This window comes from Canis lupus, chromosome 14 (assembly GCF_048164855.1).
Source record: "Canis lupus baileyi chromosome 14, mCanLup2.hap1, whole genome shotgun sequence".
NCBI classification, from domain to species: domain Eukaryota; kingdom Metazoa; phylum Chordata; class Mammalia; order Carnivora; family Canidae; genus Canis; species Canis lupus.
Window position 1 is genome coordinate 36,287,562 of NC_132851.1, and position 18,918 is coordinate 36,306,479.

An 18,918-nucleotide genomic window follows, 5' to 3' on the forward strand; every position below is an offset into this window, starting at 1 on the left:
CATGCATACATATATGTATGTTTAACTGCTGCTAAAAAATATTGACCGAGTCCCTAATTATTATTTTTTTATTGGAGTTCAATTTGCCAACATATAGCATAACACCCAGTGCTCATCCCATCAAGTGCCCCCCTCAGTGCCCGTCACCCAATCACCCCCACCAACCTCCCTTTCCACCACCCTTTGTTCGTTTCCCAGACATGCTTTAAACCCAGTATATAACCTTGTTTCCAAACCCGCATGAAGATAGCATAAGAAAAAAATCAAAGTCTCACTTTGAAATATTGCTATAAAAGCCCATAATAAATTACAGGCAAATAAAACCCAGCAGTAAAATAAAATTAAAGTCATAAAGTATTATTTCAGAATGAAAGGATGGATTCTTAATTATCATTAATATTTTTAACCATTTCTAGAAGACAAAGATAACTTTCACACCCTCTTTGCGGTAAGACTCAACATTATTGTCTGTTCTGATCATTTCTCCACTTCTCCACCTCTGAGTCTCTTCTCAAACTCCTGCCCTCAGCATCCTGACGGAACCCCTCTGCCAGTGGCCAACTCTGCAGACTCATCATACTCCATCCCTGGTCGGCATTTGACACAACTGAATGTGGCATGCTTGAATTTATTTTCTGGGAGACCGTGCTCTCTTGATATTTCCTCCTGCCCTTCCGGTCACTCTTTTGCTTATTGTCTCCCTCATGTGAATGGCGGTGGCCCTAGGGCTCATCATTTATATTTATACAAATGCTAAGGTACGAGCTCCGGTTTCTCTGTGCCTCAACATCTATTGAGATATCTCATGGTAGAAACAAAGTTCCGAGGGCTGAAGCACAGCTTCTGATTCCTCCCTCCCAAAGTTTCACCCAATTAGGTCATGAGCGCCACCAGTTGACTTCAGCCAAAACCTTAGTTGCCATCCTTAATTGCTCTCTTCTCTGACCCATGTGCAATCTGTCAGCAGGTCTTGCCAGCTCTTTTTTCAAAACTAATCCCTAAGCTTCACACTTCTCACCATGTCAACCATGATCACCCTCAGAGGGTTCTCATCTTTGTGCTAGGAGTGCGTGAATATGCTCAGAATGTACATAAGAACATGTGCATTATCCCACATCCATCTTTGCTCTTCCCTCCTTCCATTCCTCCACCAGAATTAAGCTCCCTTAAAATAAGTGGAATAGAGTTCAGAAAGATCGTTTATTCCATTCCAACATGTTTGCGTTTATTTATGGTCAATCTCAAACTTGAGTAGTTGTCCCTCCTCTACACCCAACACCATCACAGAACTTCCTCTGGTTTTCTGAGTCCCCTCCCCTCTTCCATAGAGGTGAGAAAAATGCTCCCATAATATCCATAGATATCCCTGTGCCTCTACTTTTCCTTTCCCCCAACTAGATTGCAAACATCTGTGGGAAGAAGGACCTCAAGCTGGCACCCCAAAATAAAGGATCTCTGGTCTGATAGAAACCTTGAAAATCTGCTTGAAGGAAACATTCCGACATGAAGTCTTGGGGTACAGAGTCCAGGAAGCACACAAAGAAGGAAAATGCTTAATCTTGGGAAAGGCGGGGTGTGTGGAGCATCAGGAAGGAATGGGGGGGAATGGAGGGACTGAGAAGTCGGGCTGACTGGCCAGAGCATGTCCTACACTCAGGGGATTGGGTCATGATTGCACTTTGCAGGGCAACCAAGTTCCCTCCTTCCCAAAATCTCAGGAAAGTTGCCACCAGGTATAAATACTGTGCAGTTATGTGTGTGCAAGTGTGCATGTGGCAACAGAGAGAGGAGGAATACAGCAGGTGGTGCATCAACTCAACTAACTCAGCAGAAGCAGGAGTCTTGAGCCAAAGAAACAGATGAAGGTATAAGATAGCCACCCCCCACTCCGCCCACATCACCATTGGAAATGTATAGAATATTAAGTACGGGGTTTCTAGAGCATGCAACATGGAGCTAGAGCCCATCTTTTATGGATCCTAGGGTCAGGGAGACGTCCCCTGCCACGTGTGCCACGCACACACAGCGCCTCCAGTGCACACTCCAACAACATATATGTAAACGCGATGCCTAAACAGCAGCCGGTGTTGTTCCTAAGGATGGAGGAGGAGCTACTAGACCCTCTTACCTGATAAGAAGATATTTGTAAGCTTTGATGATTCAGTAAAGGATCTTTCATTAGCTCCAAGACATGGTCTTAATGAATGCTGGCAAATGTTCAAAGTGAAGGAGGAGGTATGCAAATAGGATTAATCTGTGCTTTATCAAAGGTATAAACAGAAGCTAAGTAAATGTGCTCAAAGAGAGATTTGCTTGCTTAGCGCCTGGTAATGCAGTCCCACACATCTTTCATCAAGAGCTCAGCCTACAAACACATGCAGAGGCACATCTCCTGCCAGCTGCATACCTGAATCTATTCTCCAGAGTCAAAGAATAGCAGGGCTGGAAGTCACTGCACTGCTTTGCAAACAGCCATCCGAGGCCTGCATAATCCATAAGGGAGGAGGTCCCGGTGCATTATAAAGTAACAAAGATGAGAAAGTTTGATTACAAAAAGCCAATCTTATCACACACGTTTGTCTTCCCCTGTGATGTAGCTCAGGCAGTGTTTCCGCAGCGGCTTTGCCTCCTACACAGCTAACCTGCCACCAGCAGTGTCCGTGCTGGTTCCCGCTGTTGTCAAGGAATGTTAGCCCCTGGGATGGAGAAACAGTACCTCCTCACTCCAAAACCTGAAAAGAAGTGCGTTTCTGGTGTTACTGGATCTGGACTAGCTCAACATTGTCTGCCAATTCATCTGCTTTTCTGTGACCCTCTGGACCAATGCCCTGCATTAAATTCTCTCTCTTTCAGACATTCAGAATTGTGGGTTCCCAAACCACCCCCCACATGTGCAGGACAGGGAGAGATAGATGGAAGAGGTGGGCCACTCCAGATCAGTAGGTGGTAGGTTTAAGAAGCAAGGAGACTTACCAGGCTTGCCTTGGGCGCCACCTGAGGAGGAGGTCTCTGCACCCCACCTGCCGGAATGTTCAGGTTGCAGAGACCTTAACAGGGTTCAGCCATGTTGGCTATCCAGATTCTCTCAACAACACTGTGCTGTCTCAAGGTGGAGTGCCCAAAAATGGGTCCCACTGTGGGGCTGGCCCCGTGGGATGGGGGTTGGCATGGGGTTGGGGTGCAGAGAGCATATTCCCAAAGGAGGAACTCCCAGACCAGGTGGTGGTCACAGCCTCTCCATGACCTTCTCTTGGACAGAATGGCATCTTCATTCCTGCTCTTTGCCCTAAGTGGCACATTACCCTTCTGGGGTTTTGTATAGTGGCCAAGTTAATATATGAAGGTATCTACTACAATGTCAGCCAGTATCAAGCTGACACTCAGGGAGTGATCATGGATACATTGCTTAGTCGTCGAGATCAGACTTCCTGGATTTGGAATCTGGTTCCTTCACTTACTGGCTCTGTGACCCTAAGCTAGAATTTCAAAGTTCTTTGCCTTGTTTTCCAAATCTGCAAAATCAGGATGATGAAAATACCTACTCAAAGTACTTTGAGGATTAATTTGATTTGTAATAAAGCACTTGGACTAGTCCCAGTTCCAATGGGTCCAATAAAGGTGGATTATTTTCATGAGGTCATCACACACACACACACACACACACACACACACACACAAAGTCAACTGATAAATTTCCAACAGAAAAGGGAATGAGAAATAAGTCTTTGAGACCTAAAGTGAGCCAGTTGGAATCTTAGGAGTCCAAAAGCAAAACACTTACCTTTTAAGTGAGATACTTCAAGTGGTAAGAAGTGTTACCCTGAGTAGACTGTTACTCTCAAAACTGGTCCCTCTCATCCCCCGTAGAAGTGAGTGGTGTGTATATGTACGTGCATATGTCTGTATGTGTGTGTGTGTGTGTCTGCTGTAGTTATCTAGTAGCTGCAGGGAATGTGCCTGTTGTGTTATATTCTCTAGACGAAAGAGCACTAGCCTTGGAGTCAGGAGGCAGAAATTGGGATTTCTGGTTGTGGTTGCAACACATAACACTTACATGCTTGAGAACAAGTTGCAGACTCTCTGATTTTAATTACACTTACCCTAACATGGGAATGTGTCTGCTTTCATGGTCTGTCATGCAGAAGGAATGCAATTCTGTTTGTAAGGTAATAGCAGATTATGGGAGGGATTTCGGCTAGTCTTCAATAAAAAGCAGAGGTGCAATGTCAAGCAGAAGAAACAGAGAAGCAGGGTTCTACCTCTATACTAGGTTTTGGTTCCATTTTCAGAGAAAAAAATAATCTTCCATTTTTCAGATGAGGAAAAAGATGCACAAACAAGTTCACCATCCTGGTCAAGACTGTTAGTAAGCTGAAGAGCCTGGATTTGAACCCAAAGAGTGTGGAAGCAGAGCTCAGGTTAGTAGCCCTGACTTTCTCAAGCACTTTCAACCAGGTGAGGCGGGGAGGGGGTTGGTGGTTGGGCTGGAATCCATTTCCCAGGGGGCTGCAGGAGGCAGGAATGTCACCTCTGTGGTGTCAGAGCCATCACAGAGGTGGGCCTGTGCAGGGCTAGAGAGCCAGGGAGATGGAAAAACCTATGAGCTACTTTATACAAGCGTCCCCAATGACTTCTCAGACACATAGCAAAGTTTTCCACAATACATCTCTTGAGTGGAATTAATTTGTTGAGAAAAATGGTAAAGGGCTGGGGTCTGTTGCCATAGGTGTGTCCAGGTGTGCACAGAGGAGGCCATGAGAAAGTAGGACATGACTGATGTGGGGGGAGGACACCAAACCCAGCCTCTGGCCTTGGAGATTCAGGCCCTCGGGAGGCGCCGTGTCATGCCTGGGCCCCACAGTCATGTGTTGAGAGAACCTGCCACAATGTAGGAATCACCCTTCCATCAGATACCAGGTGACCTAGGGTGGGTTCCTGCATCTCTCCACGTACAGGTACTTTGTATGTGCTATAGAAACATGACCTGTCCTGTCTGGGCCAGCTCTATAGAAGAAGAAAACAGAACAAATCACAGTAGTGGATTCATTACATACTTGTGTTTGCAAAATGTTTCCAGATACATCTTCCAAGTTGACTTTTACGCCAATCCAAACTTCTTAATAAAAGCTGATATTTATTAAAAATTTACCATAGACCAGGCATCACAGTAAGCACTTACCCTGTATTTTCTCATTTAATCCTAAAAAGAAGCCTTAAAAAAAAGATTTTATTTATTTATTCATGAGAGATGCAGAGAGAGAGGCAGCAACATAGGCAGAGGGAGAAGCAGACTCCCTGCAGGAAGCCCAATGCTGGACTTAATCCCATGACCCGTGGATCACAACCTGAGCCAAAGACAGATGCTTAACCACTGAGCCACCCAGGTGCTCCTAAAACAAACCCATTTTTATTGATGAGAAAACTGAGACAAGGAAAGATTAAGTAGTTTGTTCAAGTCCTCCCATTAAGGAATTGGTGGAAGGCAGATGCCAACCCAGAGAGTCAGCGTCCAGAGGCCAGAAGGCATGGACAAGGCAGGTATGCATTTAATTCAGATAAGAAGTGGCCATAAGGCTCAAAGACTGAGAAATGACTTTGAAAAGTACTGAGTGTTAGCAAAGGGATCACTTTCATGCAAACACAGATCTCGTTGCCAGTGGCGAACGAGGTGCCAAAGTTACCTCTGCAACGTCAGGGCCAGATTGCAGCCCTTCTGGTGCGTCTGCGGTTGGCTGCTTCGCCTGACGAGTGCCACGCTGGAGTCAGGAAGTTGCTTCCCAAGAGCAGAAGAGCCCTCCCCAGCTCCCACCGCACTGACCAAATGGCAAGTCTTCAGACCTCTGCTTGTTCATTTGCATTTCAGGCAGAGTCGGGCCTACTCATCTCTAAATATTTTATATTAGTCAGGGCCAGAAAGATGCCTATTGTTTAATTTATACCTTAATTTCCTGCCTTTAACCCCTGTTCTTGCCTGAGGTTGGAGCTGGAATGTGGGGAGAGTCAGGGCCTGGATTTCAAAAGGCACTGGTGGGGGCACCTGGGTGGCTCAGTGGTTGAGTGTCTGCCTTTGGCTCAGCTTGTGATCCTGGGGTCCTGGGATCAAGTCCCGCATCAGGCTTCCCACAGGGAGCCTGCTTCTCCCTCTGCCTATCTCTCTGCCTCTCTCTGTGTCTCTCATGAATAAATGAATAAAATCTTAAAAAAAAAAAAAGAAAGAAAGGCACTGGTGTCCAACAGCACCTGCTTTATGGGATCCTTATGAGATTAAATGAAGACAAGTATACAGGCCTCAGGATCCCTTTCCACAGCTTGGGGGCAAACGGATCAGGCTGGCTCCAAAAGGCCCATAGAGCAGCCTACCACCCCACACTGGACCCAATTGGAGTGTCATTGCTGGGTCACTGTCTTGCCTGCAGGGCTTCCTTCTTAAGCATTGATTCCCTGATGTCCCCACCATTGCTGTCCAGCACAGGCATACTTGGCTCTTATAGAAATGATGCCCCTCATCCCTCTGATGCTGGCCTGGACCACAGTCCTGCATCCACGAGCCAGTTTGTTTATATCCAGAAGCCCAGTCTGTTTGAGTGAATCTTGGGACCAGGTGGCTGGGTAGGGTTCAGGCTTTCCCAACATAGCCTTGCTCTGTATCAGAACCCCACCCCTACACAGAGGAACATTGGAGATGGTGGGTGTCACAGGCCCATTTTACTGCTACTCTTCATCATAGCAATATTCACTAAAAAACTAAATGGAGGTAAAGGTTGAAATGAAGAGGATGTAGATATAATTGGTCTGTGCAAGTAAAGGGGTCCTATGCCACCAGAGCTGTGAGCCATAGGGAGTGGAAGGAAATTCGGTTCTTGTTTCCAGATTGCTTTGGCAAGTGGCTGAGACTCTGTGAGTGTAACTGTTTTATGGCCTATCTGGTTTCTCCCTGGTACTGTAAAGACAGAGAAGGACTGTGGTGCTGATGGGAATGAGGAGAGTCCTTGTGGATGAGGCTGCATTTAAGCCAAGACTCAAAGGCCTGTAGGAATGCCACACTCCCCAGAGACAGAGTGGGGATCTGGATGGTGGAAGGACAAGGAAAGAGGGCAGAGCTGATTCTGGCAGTGGATGTTCTGGGAGAATGGAGTCATCTGAGTGGTAGAAGCAGAGGATAAAGAAAAGAGGACGTAGGGAAGTGAGAGTGGAGAAGTAGTTTGCTGGGGGCCCAGAACACTCTCTGGGAAGTTGAGTTTGATTCCCCAAGGAGTGCAGACCCCCTCTGGAGATTACAGTGGAGCAGTGGTCCAATCAGAACCAGGTTCAGAGAAACTGCTGGCGGCCTTATGTGTGTCTCATAGGGAAGAGGTGTTGGAGGTGGCCACACAGTGAGATGGCTGTTGGGGATCCAGGTGAGAAGAGCCAGAGCCCAGCCGGGCTACAGAAAGGGACAGGATGGAGGGGAGAGGCTCCTGGGAACATCAACAGAACTCGGTGCTCCCCAACAGGGTGACTGGGAGTCCCTGTTGCCTGCCTCTTCTGGATCAGGAGACAGCCAGATAGCAGGAATAATAAAGGGCTGCATTTGTGGTGTTGATGGGAATGCAGCTTAACAATGAACTTAAATGAAAATTTCAGGGCTGTAGACACAATTATGTTCTGTTAGAAGCTCATACAAGGGGCTCTAGCTTTGCTCTCTGGGCGACTTTTAGCAGCAGCACCATGGTGGTGAGAGAAAGAGATACAGAACATTTCCACGACAGATGTCATGGGCGTAGCATGATTTAGCATGATTTCTGGATGGGTCCTCAAGGACAGAGCTCTGGAGGAAGGCAGCTCCCACCACAGCAATGCAGACCTGTGATCCAATCCCTCCTGCACCTGTTTCTGGCAAAAAATAATCATAATTAATGTTAGGGTCATTTTTCGGATACCTTCCAAAAATAGAACTCATGTACTCACACTACCATTCCTATTTCACAGGATCCAAAAGCATACACACTTCTCAAAAGAGAAGACTCCCACTGTTCGCAAAGGCCTCAACTTGGGCTTTGAGGCATTTTCTGTGTGTTCTGGTCTTACTACCTTCCAAAGAAAACTCTCAAAGTCAGTGTCAAGCTGACTCCACTTAAACTTGAGTCTTCGGTAAGAACTTGAGCTCTGGAAATGTATATTGTAAACTTAAAAGTAAGCTGTCTTCAATGTTACTTTCGGTAATCATAATAATGGCTGGTATTTACTGAGCACTTCCCAGCACCTGGCTCCATGCTAAGCAGCTTACACATGTGACCTCATTTAATTCTTGGAACAACGACGGAGATAGACTCTAGTATCCTCGAGTAACCTAAGAGAAAGCCAAAGCCAGAAGTGCTAGTGAGCTTAGCAAGGCTCCCAATAACAAGTGGTAAGTCAGGGAACTGACCTCCGTTCCTTCTGACTCTCTAGACTTGGCAAATATGTACGGTGTTCTAGACCTCACATGACCTCTTGCAGGCGGCAGTTTGCTTTATTTTTTTATTTTTTTATTTTCAAGACAACACAAAGACGTTACTATTAATAGTCTCTATGCAGCTGAAGCAACAGAGGCTCAGAGAGCTTAAGTGACTCAGTGCGGAGTCATACGGCTCCAGAGTGGCTTGCTGGGGATTTTCAACAAGCTCCTCTGACTCCAAAATATATGGGTGAGTCAGGTACACAGCCTATCCTGTTCTTTCTCTAACCTGTTCCTCTTCCTTTACTTGTTCCTTATTTTGGTCCAATGGCACTGCCAAGTCACCCCCGCTCGGAACCAGAACCATCTCGATTCTTGTCTCCTTTCTCCCCGCCCACATGCACAGTCACCACAGCCTCCTTCTTAATTTCCTAAACTTCTCTTCCTCCTCTCTGGTTTCATCTCCCCAGACTTAAAATAGAGCCTCCACCTCCAACAGCTCACTGGCCTTTTTGGGCCCTCTCTTCCTTTCCCCCAGGGGTGCTCACACATTGGCCTACACGGAGAGAGACCTGGAGGGCTTTGTGAGACCTAGATCTCCAGATTCTGATCCTGTAGGTCTGGGGTAGGGTATCTACCCAACTTTGGTAGGTCTGGGGTAGGGTATCCCAACTATGCATCTGTAACCAGTTCCCTGGTGTGGTATAAGGACTCACTCTGAGAAGCACTGTTCTACACCGTGACCCCCCAGGATGATCACTTCACTTCTGTGCATATAAATAAACTCTCCATGTCTCCAGAGGATCTAGGACAGACAGAGATCCAGCACTTTGAAACCTTTAGTCTAGGTGAGCCCAGGTGAAGTAAAACAGACCCGACATCGCTGCAGAAACAAGAGCTGAGAAGCACCACTCATGCTGATGGTGCCAGCCCATATATAAGAATTTTCCTCAGCTCAAAGAAAGAAACTGAATCCTGAGGACAAGGAGATCTGAGTGAGGTCAGGAACAGCTGATCTACGTTAACATTTTTTTTCCTAATTTCAATTTTTCATTGATTTGTTTCAACATTCCTTCATTATTCTAGGTGATTAGAATACAACTTTTAAAAAATGAACAAAAATCCTTATTTTCTTTGGTTAAATATATGGCACATAAACCCTGTTCTCAGATATTGGGGACACCAACGAAAAAGAAGCTAAGAGAATTGGAGGGGAGGTGGGTGGGAGGAAAGGGTAACTGGATGATGGGCATTAAGGAAGGCATGTGATGGAATGAACACTGGGTGTTATACGTAATTGATGAATCACTAAATTATACCCCTAAAACTATTAATATAGTATATGTTAACTACATTGAATTTAAGTTTTAAAATTTTTAAATAAAGTAAAAAATAAAAATTACTACTCCTAATAAAATACAATAAAATACTCCTACCAAAGAAAAAAAATAAAGAATATTCCCAGTCCCCTAGGAAGGCCAGAAGAGCCTCACTGCTCAGACCCACAGTTGGGTTTGGGACATCGAGGCCATGAACATAGGCTTAAAAATCCTACTGATAAAACTATTATCAGGGCTATAATTTGTCAATCACTGTAACACACTATATTAATAGAACAAAGAATAAAAACCACACAGTCATCTCAATGCAGAAAAAGCATTTGACAACTATCCAATGCTCTTTCATAATAAAAACACTCAATAAATGAGGAATACAAAGGAAACCGCTCAGCCTGACAAAAGTCTGTCTGTGAGAAACCCACTATGACCATCCTTAAGGCTGAAAGACTGAATGTTTAGCCCCTGAGATCGGGAACAAGACAAGCATGTCTTCTCTTGATACTTCTGTTCAACATTTTACTGGAGGTCCTAGTCAAGACAATTAAGCAAGAAAAAAGAAAAAAAGGAAGACATGAAACTATCTCTATTTGTAAATGATGTTGTCTTATGTATAGAAAATCTGGAGGAATCCACTAATAACCCACTGGAACTAATAAATGAAGTCAGCAACTTTGCAGGATGCAAGATTAATACCCAAGCTTTAATTGTTTCTATACACTAGCAATAAACAACCCTAAAGTGAAATTAAGAAAGCAATTCCATTCATAATAGTGTTAAAAAGATTGAAACGTGTAAAAATTATTTTTAAAAAGAAGTGCAAGACTTACAAACTGAAAAGTATAAAGTGTTGTTGAAAATAATTAAAGATCAATATAAATGTAGTGAAAGCCTGTGTTCATGGATCAGAAGATCTAATATTGGCAAAACAACAATAATCCCCAAAGAAATCTATAGATTCTATTTAATCTTTTTCAAAATCCCAGCTGGGGTTATTCTGTAGAAATTGGTAAGAAAATTCCAAAACTTATTTAGAAGTTCCAAAGTCCCAGAATAACCAAAACAATGTTGAAAAAGAACAAAGTTAGATGATTCACAATTTTGAAACATTCTACAAGGTACAGTCATGAAAATGATATTGTACTGGCATAGGTGGAGATATGTAGGCCAACAAATGGAACATAACGCCCAGGAATACATGTTTACATTTACAGTTGATTGATTTGCAACAAAAGTGCCAGAAAAATTCAATGAGGGAAAGGTTGTATTTTCAACAAATGGCACCATTACGACCATAGTCATAATGACCTCTCCCTCATACCACAAAATTCCAAATAGATCAGAGATCTACATGTAGGAACTAGAACTATGAAACTCTTAGAAGAAAAGGAGGAGTCAGTCTTCATGGCCTGGGGGTTGACAGAGGTTTCTTAGATACAGCACCAAAGAAAAGCAGCAAGTTAAAAAATAAACTGGATTTCAATACAATTAAAAACTTTTGTGCTGAAAATGACACTCTACACAAAATTAAAAGACAACCCAGAGTGGGGAAAAAACATTTGTAAATCATGTAGCCATAAGGGACTTATACCTAAAATGTTTTTTTAAACTCAGACAATCATAAGGTATGTGTGGGGGGCACTTAAAGCAGACAAAAAATTTTGAATAGACATTTCTCCAAAGAAGACATGCCAATGGCCAACAACCATATGAAATGATGCTCAACCTCATTAGTCATTACAGAAATGCAAATCTCAACCACAGTGAGATTGCATGGCGCTCACTGAGTGATGCACACACTGCTGGTGGGAATACAAAATAGTGCAGTCACTTTGGAAGACAGGCTGGAAGTCGCTCAAACAGTTAAATGCAGAGTTACCGTGTTACCCAGCAATTTCACTGCAAGGTCTATGCCCAAAAGACTTGAAAGAGTCCACAAAAAAAAAAAATGTGTGTGCATGAATGTTCATAGCAGCATTATTCATAACAGCCCCAAAGTGGAAACAGCCCAAATGTGTATCAACTGATGAATGGATAAACAATGTGTGGTACATTTAGACAATGAAAATTATTCTGCTGTGAAAAGAATGAAGTAGTAACTCATGTTACAATATAAATGAATCTTAAAGACATTATACTAAGTAAAAAGATCCAGACACAGAAGGCCACATAGTCTATGTTTCCCTTAATTCAGAATGTCCAGAACAAGCCCATGTACAGAGACAGAAAGATCAGCACCCCTCAAGGGAATTCAGGGCTGAAAGGAACAGAGAGATGGGGAAGTAAGAGCTAATGGGCACGAGATTTCCTTTTGGAGTGATGAAAAAGTCTCCCAGTTAAACTGTGGTGGTCATGCAACTCTACTGAAACACATTGACATATACCTTTCATGTGGGTTGAATTTGTGGTATGTGAATTAAATCACAATAAAGTGACTTCGTCATCCCATTAGGATGAGCTCCTGGCCAGACCTAGTGGAATAAACAGGTGGTGCATGGGAAGATAGCACTGAGGAAATCACCCAGAATGCAACGTGGCATTGCAAAGTGATGGGCCTGGCAAGAAGCACAAAGGCTGGATCGGGAGCCTGTGACACCCACGTGATAATAGTGCCAGAAGAAGGCAAGAAATGGATGTTGACAATGGAAATAATAACCAAAACCATTCCAGAAGTGAAGGTGTTTGGCTTTTTTTCTTGTAAGACACAGACTCTCCCATTAAAAGATGATACACTGAATTCTAAACAAAAGGCATAGATATCTCGAGAGATTTAAAATTTAAAGAAAATAGAAAATCCTAGAAGGTTTCCAGAAAGAATTAGTTCACCTACAAAGAAATCCTTTTGAGGACAGATTTTTGGCAAAAAAAAAAAAAAAAAAAAAAAAAAGATGCAGAGATGGATTAGTATCCTCAAGTTGCCAAAGGAAAGTAACTTTCAACCCCAAATTCCCACTTAGTCATACTTTACGTACAGTGGAAAATTATGGATAAATGCACGACTCTGGAGCTAGGATGCACGGATGTGACACCCAGCTCTGCTACATCTTCTTTGTGTGGCCTGGGACATAGCTTGCCTGAGTCTCCTGCTCTGCCACATGAACATAATGCCACGCAGGGAGCTGTGGGTAGTGAGTGAGCTTGTGGGTGTATGTATATAATGGTGCTCAGAACATGCATGACGTATAGAAGCACTGTTTAAGAGTTAGTTCCTGATTCAAGGGATATCATTTGACAATGAATATGGAAAACAGCTTTCCAGTCTTATAACCCAAAAAGTTATTTTAGTAACATTTAGTATCAGATTTTAAAAAAAGAACCAAAAGAAAAAATATTAAAAGAATAAAAAGGATCAACCCAAGAAAAGGATAAAATAAACTACCCACCAAAAATATATCATATGCAGGACCTTGCTTACATCTTTGGGCACAAAACATAACCTCAAAGTATCTGCAATAAAAATTTTTTAAATGGGCAAATCCACAATAATGGTATATTTTATTGTAAAATATACATAAATATACATAAAATATACATATTCAGAAGTGTTGCAACATACACACACACACACACTCCACCTCACAGACTTTATAAATATGTTTCAACAAATTTGAGTTGATAGTTCACCATTTCTTGCTGCATATAATTAAATTAGAAACAAATAGTAAAAGAGTAGAACAAATAGAAGCCTCTCCCCATGTGTACTTTGAAATCAGAGGAAAAAAGTAAGAAAGAGTAAATATGAGCAAGTTTAGTGTTCAACAACCTAAAAAAAATAGTTTATAGGAATGGAGTGTATAGCAGAGAAGCCTATTGAAAATTTGGAATTTAGAGTCCACTAATATTTTGTTCCAAAATCCCCTTCCTATTTGCCATCATTTGTAAAATATCATTATTTTTATTTCTACACATAGATTCAAAATGTTACTAAATTCCTAAAATTGTGAGACTCCTACCATAAGTAGCGCGCCTCTGTGTATGTGTTTGTAATGCTTAATAGAGATTATAAATTCCAAGAGGAGAAGGGTGATGACTTATTCACCACCATATCCCCATTCCGTATAATAGTGCTTGGCATCTAGGAGCGTGATAAATATTTATCGAATATTGTCATCGAATATGAAGTAAAATGAGTCAGAAGCTCACCCTCAGAGATTTTGCAGAGTCAAATACAAGTGGATTATAATCCTGGTTCTAGAACATTCTGGCGGAACTCCAGCAAAGTTGTAATGTCTCTCACTATGATTTCCGACAACATAAAATGGAAATGACAATAGCTACTTTTCAGGGAACTTGCAGGACTTGGAAATGAGAACCAAGTGCCAACTATTAAGTCAATGCCCTGCTCTGTGATGCCGGTTCCTTGTGAAGCGCTGGAGATGGTGGGAGGGACACTAGAAAGGAATGTCAGGCTGGGGGAGCCCGAGGATGCTGGCTCCCCATGCGCTTCCCGCCTACTTCCTGTTCCTGTGAGCAGAGCAGCTCCAGGCTTCCCCACCCTGGACGGGCTCTCCCTTCCTTTGGGAGAGGTTGGATCCACTTTGCAGCTTTTCCAAACACTCACAGAACCGGTTCTTCAGAGCCCCTCAGACCCACCAGCACCAGTGGGGCACCCCCTTCCTCAGAAGTTTCTGAGCAATGCCACCCTTCCTGTAAATGTCTAAATTTTAATGGAAATCATTCTAGCCTTCGGCCTTTGATCCCAAAGCCCTAAAATTGCCACCTCTGTACACTTTACAGCTTCCTTTCTATTCTTTTGTTTACCTAACTAGCAATTCTATTAAAATCTGTTTATCTTGTGTGTGGTTAGTATCTCCTTTCTTTGCTTATTTTTTAGAAGATTTTATATATTTATTTGACACAGGGAGAGAGAGAGAGAGAGAGCACAAGTAGAGAAAGAAGCAGTCTCCCTGCTCAGGGACTCAATCTCAGGACCCTGAGATCATGACCTGAGCCAAAGGCAGACGCTTAACAAACTGAGCCACCCAGGAGCACTTTTTTTTTTTAATTTAAATTTATTTGGTTAACATACTGTGCAATATTGGTTTCAGAGGTAGAATTTAATGATTCATCACTTATAGGCAGCACCCAGTGCTCATCACAAGTGCCCTCCTTAATCCCCATCCCCCATCTAGCCCATCCCCCACCCACCTTCCTCCATCAACCCTCAGTTTGTTCTCTATCATTAAGAGTTTCTTTTTTTAGAATTTTTTTCAGATTTTATTTATTTATTTGAGAGAGAGAGAGAGCACAAGCAGGCAGGAGGAGTAGAGGGAGAAACAGACTCCCCACTGAGCCTGAAGCAGGACTCGATCCCAGTCCTGGGATCATGACCTGAGCCGAAGACAGACACTTAACCAACTAAGCCACCCAAGTGCCCTTAATAAGAGTTTCTTATGGTTTGTTTCTCTCTCTCCTTTTTTTCTTTTCCCCTTCCTCATATGTTCATCTGTTTTCTTAAATTCCACATATGAGTGAGATCATATGGTATTGGTCTTTCTCTGACTTATTTCACTTAGCGTGATACCCTCTAGCTCCATCGGCATCATTGCAAATGGTAAGAATTTATTCTTTTGAGGGCTAATATTCCACTGTATAGACCATAACTTCTTTATCCATTCATCAGTTTATGGGCACTTGGGGTGTTTCCATAATTTGGCTGTTATACATAGTGCTGCTATAAACATCAGGGTGATGTACCCCTTCAAAGCTGTATTTTTGTATCCTTTGGGTAAATACCTACTAATGCAAATGCTGGATCATTGGGTAGCCCAATTTTTAACTTTTTGAGGAACTGTCTCCTGACTGGTCCCAGGTGGCTGAAGCACTCAAAACCCCAACATGGTGACTCCCCTTGACATTTGTTGTCATTCGCAAAGCACTTTTGTAGGAATTCGCTTTCGCAGAACAATGACAAAAGAAATCACTCTAGGCAGCTTCCCCTTCCTCAGATAAAAACAGCAAGATTTACAGAACCAAATCCTAGCTATTTCCAGGATTCAATTTGCCCCTCATTAGATACACTTTTTCAAGATTTATTAGCCGCCATTTTAAGATCACAACCTGAGCTAGATACTGAATTAGTCCTCACTGATTTTTCTCAGTGGAATACTGAACTTGATGGAAATCTCTCCATTCTTCTGAAATGTTTTCCCATAAAGTAATACTCAGAAAGATAAAAAAACATTTGACAAATTGCAAATGTCTGATGAGAAAGTGAGGAGCACCGACCTTATTTACTTCAGCTAATTAGCAGAAAGCCCTGGGAATCTAAGACCTGGCCTTGACTCTGGGACCCATGAGTTATTAGCTATGTGAATTTGCACGAGACACCAGAGTGCTGAACCTAAATCTTGCCACATGGAGAACAGCTAATGCCTTGTTGGGCTATTAGGGAGATTAAGTGGTTTCTGTACAATTCCTAGTAAGTAGACCGTCTTGAGTTAAGCCTATATGTCATTGGATAAAGATAAAGTCCAGAATGGCAAGTCAAAAGAACCTCAGGGCACCTGGGTGGTTCAGTCGGTTAAGCATCTGCCTTGGGCTCAGGTCATGATCCTGGGGTCCTGGGATCCAGCCCCACATGGGGAGAGCCTGCTTCTCCCTCTCCCTCTGCTGCTACCCTTGATTGTGCTCTCTTGCTTGCTCTCTCTCTCTCTCTCTCAAATACATAAAATATTTAAAAATAAAATAAAATGCAGCTGGATAATTTACACAGTTCTCTGGACCCAGAGACTAATTCTTTTACATCTTGTTGCATCTCTAAAAGGTGTCTTCAATGCCTGGTTTCCAGCTATATTACTTGGATCCTCAATGATCCTTAAAGTCACTTCAGGGGTTGACCTGAAGATCAGCAGAAGCAGGACAGGAGACGGGAGACCAGTGGGGAGGCTCGGACCAGTCAGGAAGAGTCTGGCAGCCCATAAAGGAATCTCTAGTCAAACCAACATAAAAACTAAAGACATTTATCAACTCATCATCAAGTCCAGTGGTAACATGGCTTCAGTGCCTTTAAGCAGTGACAAGGACCAAGTCCTTCCATTCTGTCATTTCAGGGTTGACTTCACCCTCAAGCTGGAGGACAATTGCCTTCTAAGCTTCACATATGATCCACTGACACCTTGTGGGAAAAAAAATGTCATCTCCTGCTTCACTGTTAGGATCAAAGACGACTTTCCCAGAAGGCTGAGCAGCCTTTACCTGGTAACTCATCAGCCAGGGAAGGCCTTAGGTTCATTGAGAAGAAACAAGACAAGCCCAGTGGGGTCGGCTGTCCCTGAGGCACACGGCAGCTTGAGAGGAGGACGGCCACTCAGAGAAAAACAGATTTCCATCAGGAAAGAAGTGGGACGTGGAAAAGTGATCCTATTGCAAATAAATAACAGGACACCACTAACTCCCATGACGTCTAAGCTTGTTGTTGGTCATGCCCTCCGCGGAGGGCATCTGTGTAATATTAGCTTCCGAGGGCTGCTGTAATAAGTCGCCACAGCCATGTGGCTCAAAACAAGAGAGTCTAGTCTACGGGGGCCAGAGTAAAAATCCAAGTATTGGCAGAGCCATGCTTCCACCAAAGGCTCCGGGGGAAACCTGTTGCTCACCTCTCCTGGCTTCTGGAGGCCCCTGGCATTCCTGGGCTGGTGGCTCCCTCAGTGCTCTCTGCCTTGTTGGCCACTCTGTGCGTCCCCCTGCCCCCCTTTCCTGAGGACACGCTTATTGGGTTTAGGGCCCACCTGGATAACCCAAGATGCTCTCATCCTGAGACCCTTAACTTCATTACATCTGCAACAACCGTTCTCTGAATAAGATAAGGTTTACAGGTTGTGGGGATTAGGATGCGGATATACCTTTCTGGTGGTGGGGGTGGCGGGGGAGAGGTGTCACCATTCAGCCATGACCCCGAACTACAGGGCTGTGGCGATGCAGTGTATTTAAAAATCCCAGCGCAGTGCAGCTCCCAGTGAGTATGTGATAAATAGTGGTTGAATCTAAATCCATTTATACATCTCTGCAGACTCAGCTGGCATTTTACTCACTCCCTATGCCATTACTTCTGGGGTTCTTGGCAGAAGGCAGCATTCACTTGGCCTGAACGTGAAGAGTGTGAGCCAACAGGACGAAGGGGCTAGCTGGGATGGAGAGTCAAGTATAGGGGTGAGCGGGTCGACCCAGATGGCAAGGGACGGAACAAGATGGTCATGACAGCAGGAGTGCAGTATGTGTGCGCATGTGTGCATGTGTGTGTGTACGTGCGTGCATGTGTGCGCGTGTGCAGGTGTGCATGTGTTGGAATGGTGTGTACAGGACTGCGGGCCACCCTGCCTCACTGCTTTCTCTGTCCTGCCAGGGGCCAGAAATACATCCTATGCCTCAAGTTAAGCAACAAGCCCCAGAGCACATCACTTCTTCCTCTTGAAAAATTCACAATTTCATAAAGGGTACACTTTACAGACCCGACATCCAAGCTTATTTTCCTTCTGGGCAAGCACATCAATCTTCCCAATCCCTCATTCTCAAATAATAGCCCAAGCAGTTTTCTCATTACTCTGTTTTCCACTTTTCAAAGAAAGGTGATGCTGAAATTTCATATTCAGATTTCATGCTCAGCCAATTTCCCAGCTGGAACGAAGGGACCACGGGGATCATCGATCCTAGCTCTGCATCTCACAGAGGACTAATCAGAGGCTGGGGGACGTTAACTCATTTGGCCAAAGTCAGAGTCAGGGGGGTGGAGGGACAGGTACACTGCCAGAGGAACAGCTTGAGTAAAACCCCAGATGGACCAGGTTCCTGGAAATCCAGGTAGGACTGGAGCGTGGAGCAGTGATGACCTTGTTGCCTTCCTGGGTCACCAGCTCGAGTCAAAAATTTCTACTTTGTCCCTTAAGTTATCCTTAAGATTCTTTATGTAATCTCATTTACCAAATAAAGGTTAGACACTTAAACTCTAAAAGGGTCATTATTCATGTTCTGGAGACTCTGAGCAAGTGAAGTGAATCCAGAGTATGAAATAATAAGATCAAGAGCTTTGTCATCGATTGTGTTAAATGTGCTATTTGTCACCAGCCATTGACACACACTTAGCATCCCCAGACGGATCCCTACTCTACTCACCTTTGTAGAAATAAACCTCTTTTTTTTTTTTTTTTTTCTTTTTTGGCTTGGGCA

At 43.6% G+C, this 18,918-nt stretch overlaps 1 long non-coding RNA gene across 1 annotated transcript in view; it reads left to right on the forward strand.

The window, feature by feature from the left end:
- The first annotated feature begins 4,248 nt into the window (after positions 1-4,248).
- The window catches only part of LOC140603437 (uncharacterized), a 39,236-nt gene continuing 24,566 nt past the window's right edge, over positions 4,249-18,918 (forward strand). Inside the window, exon 1 of the long non-coding RNA XR_012006422.1 lies at positions 4,249-4,418. This is a non-coding gene — a long non-coding RNA (uncharacterized lncRNA). The remainder of the gene's footprint in view (positions 4,419-18,918) is intronic.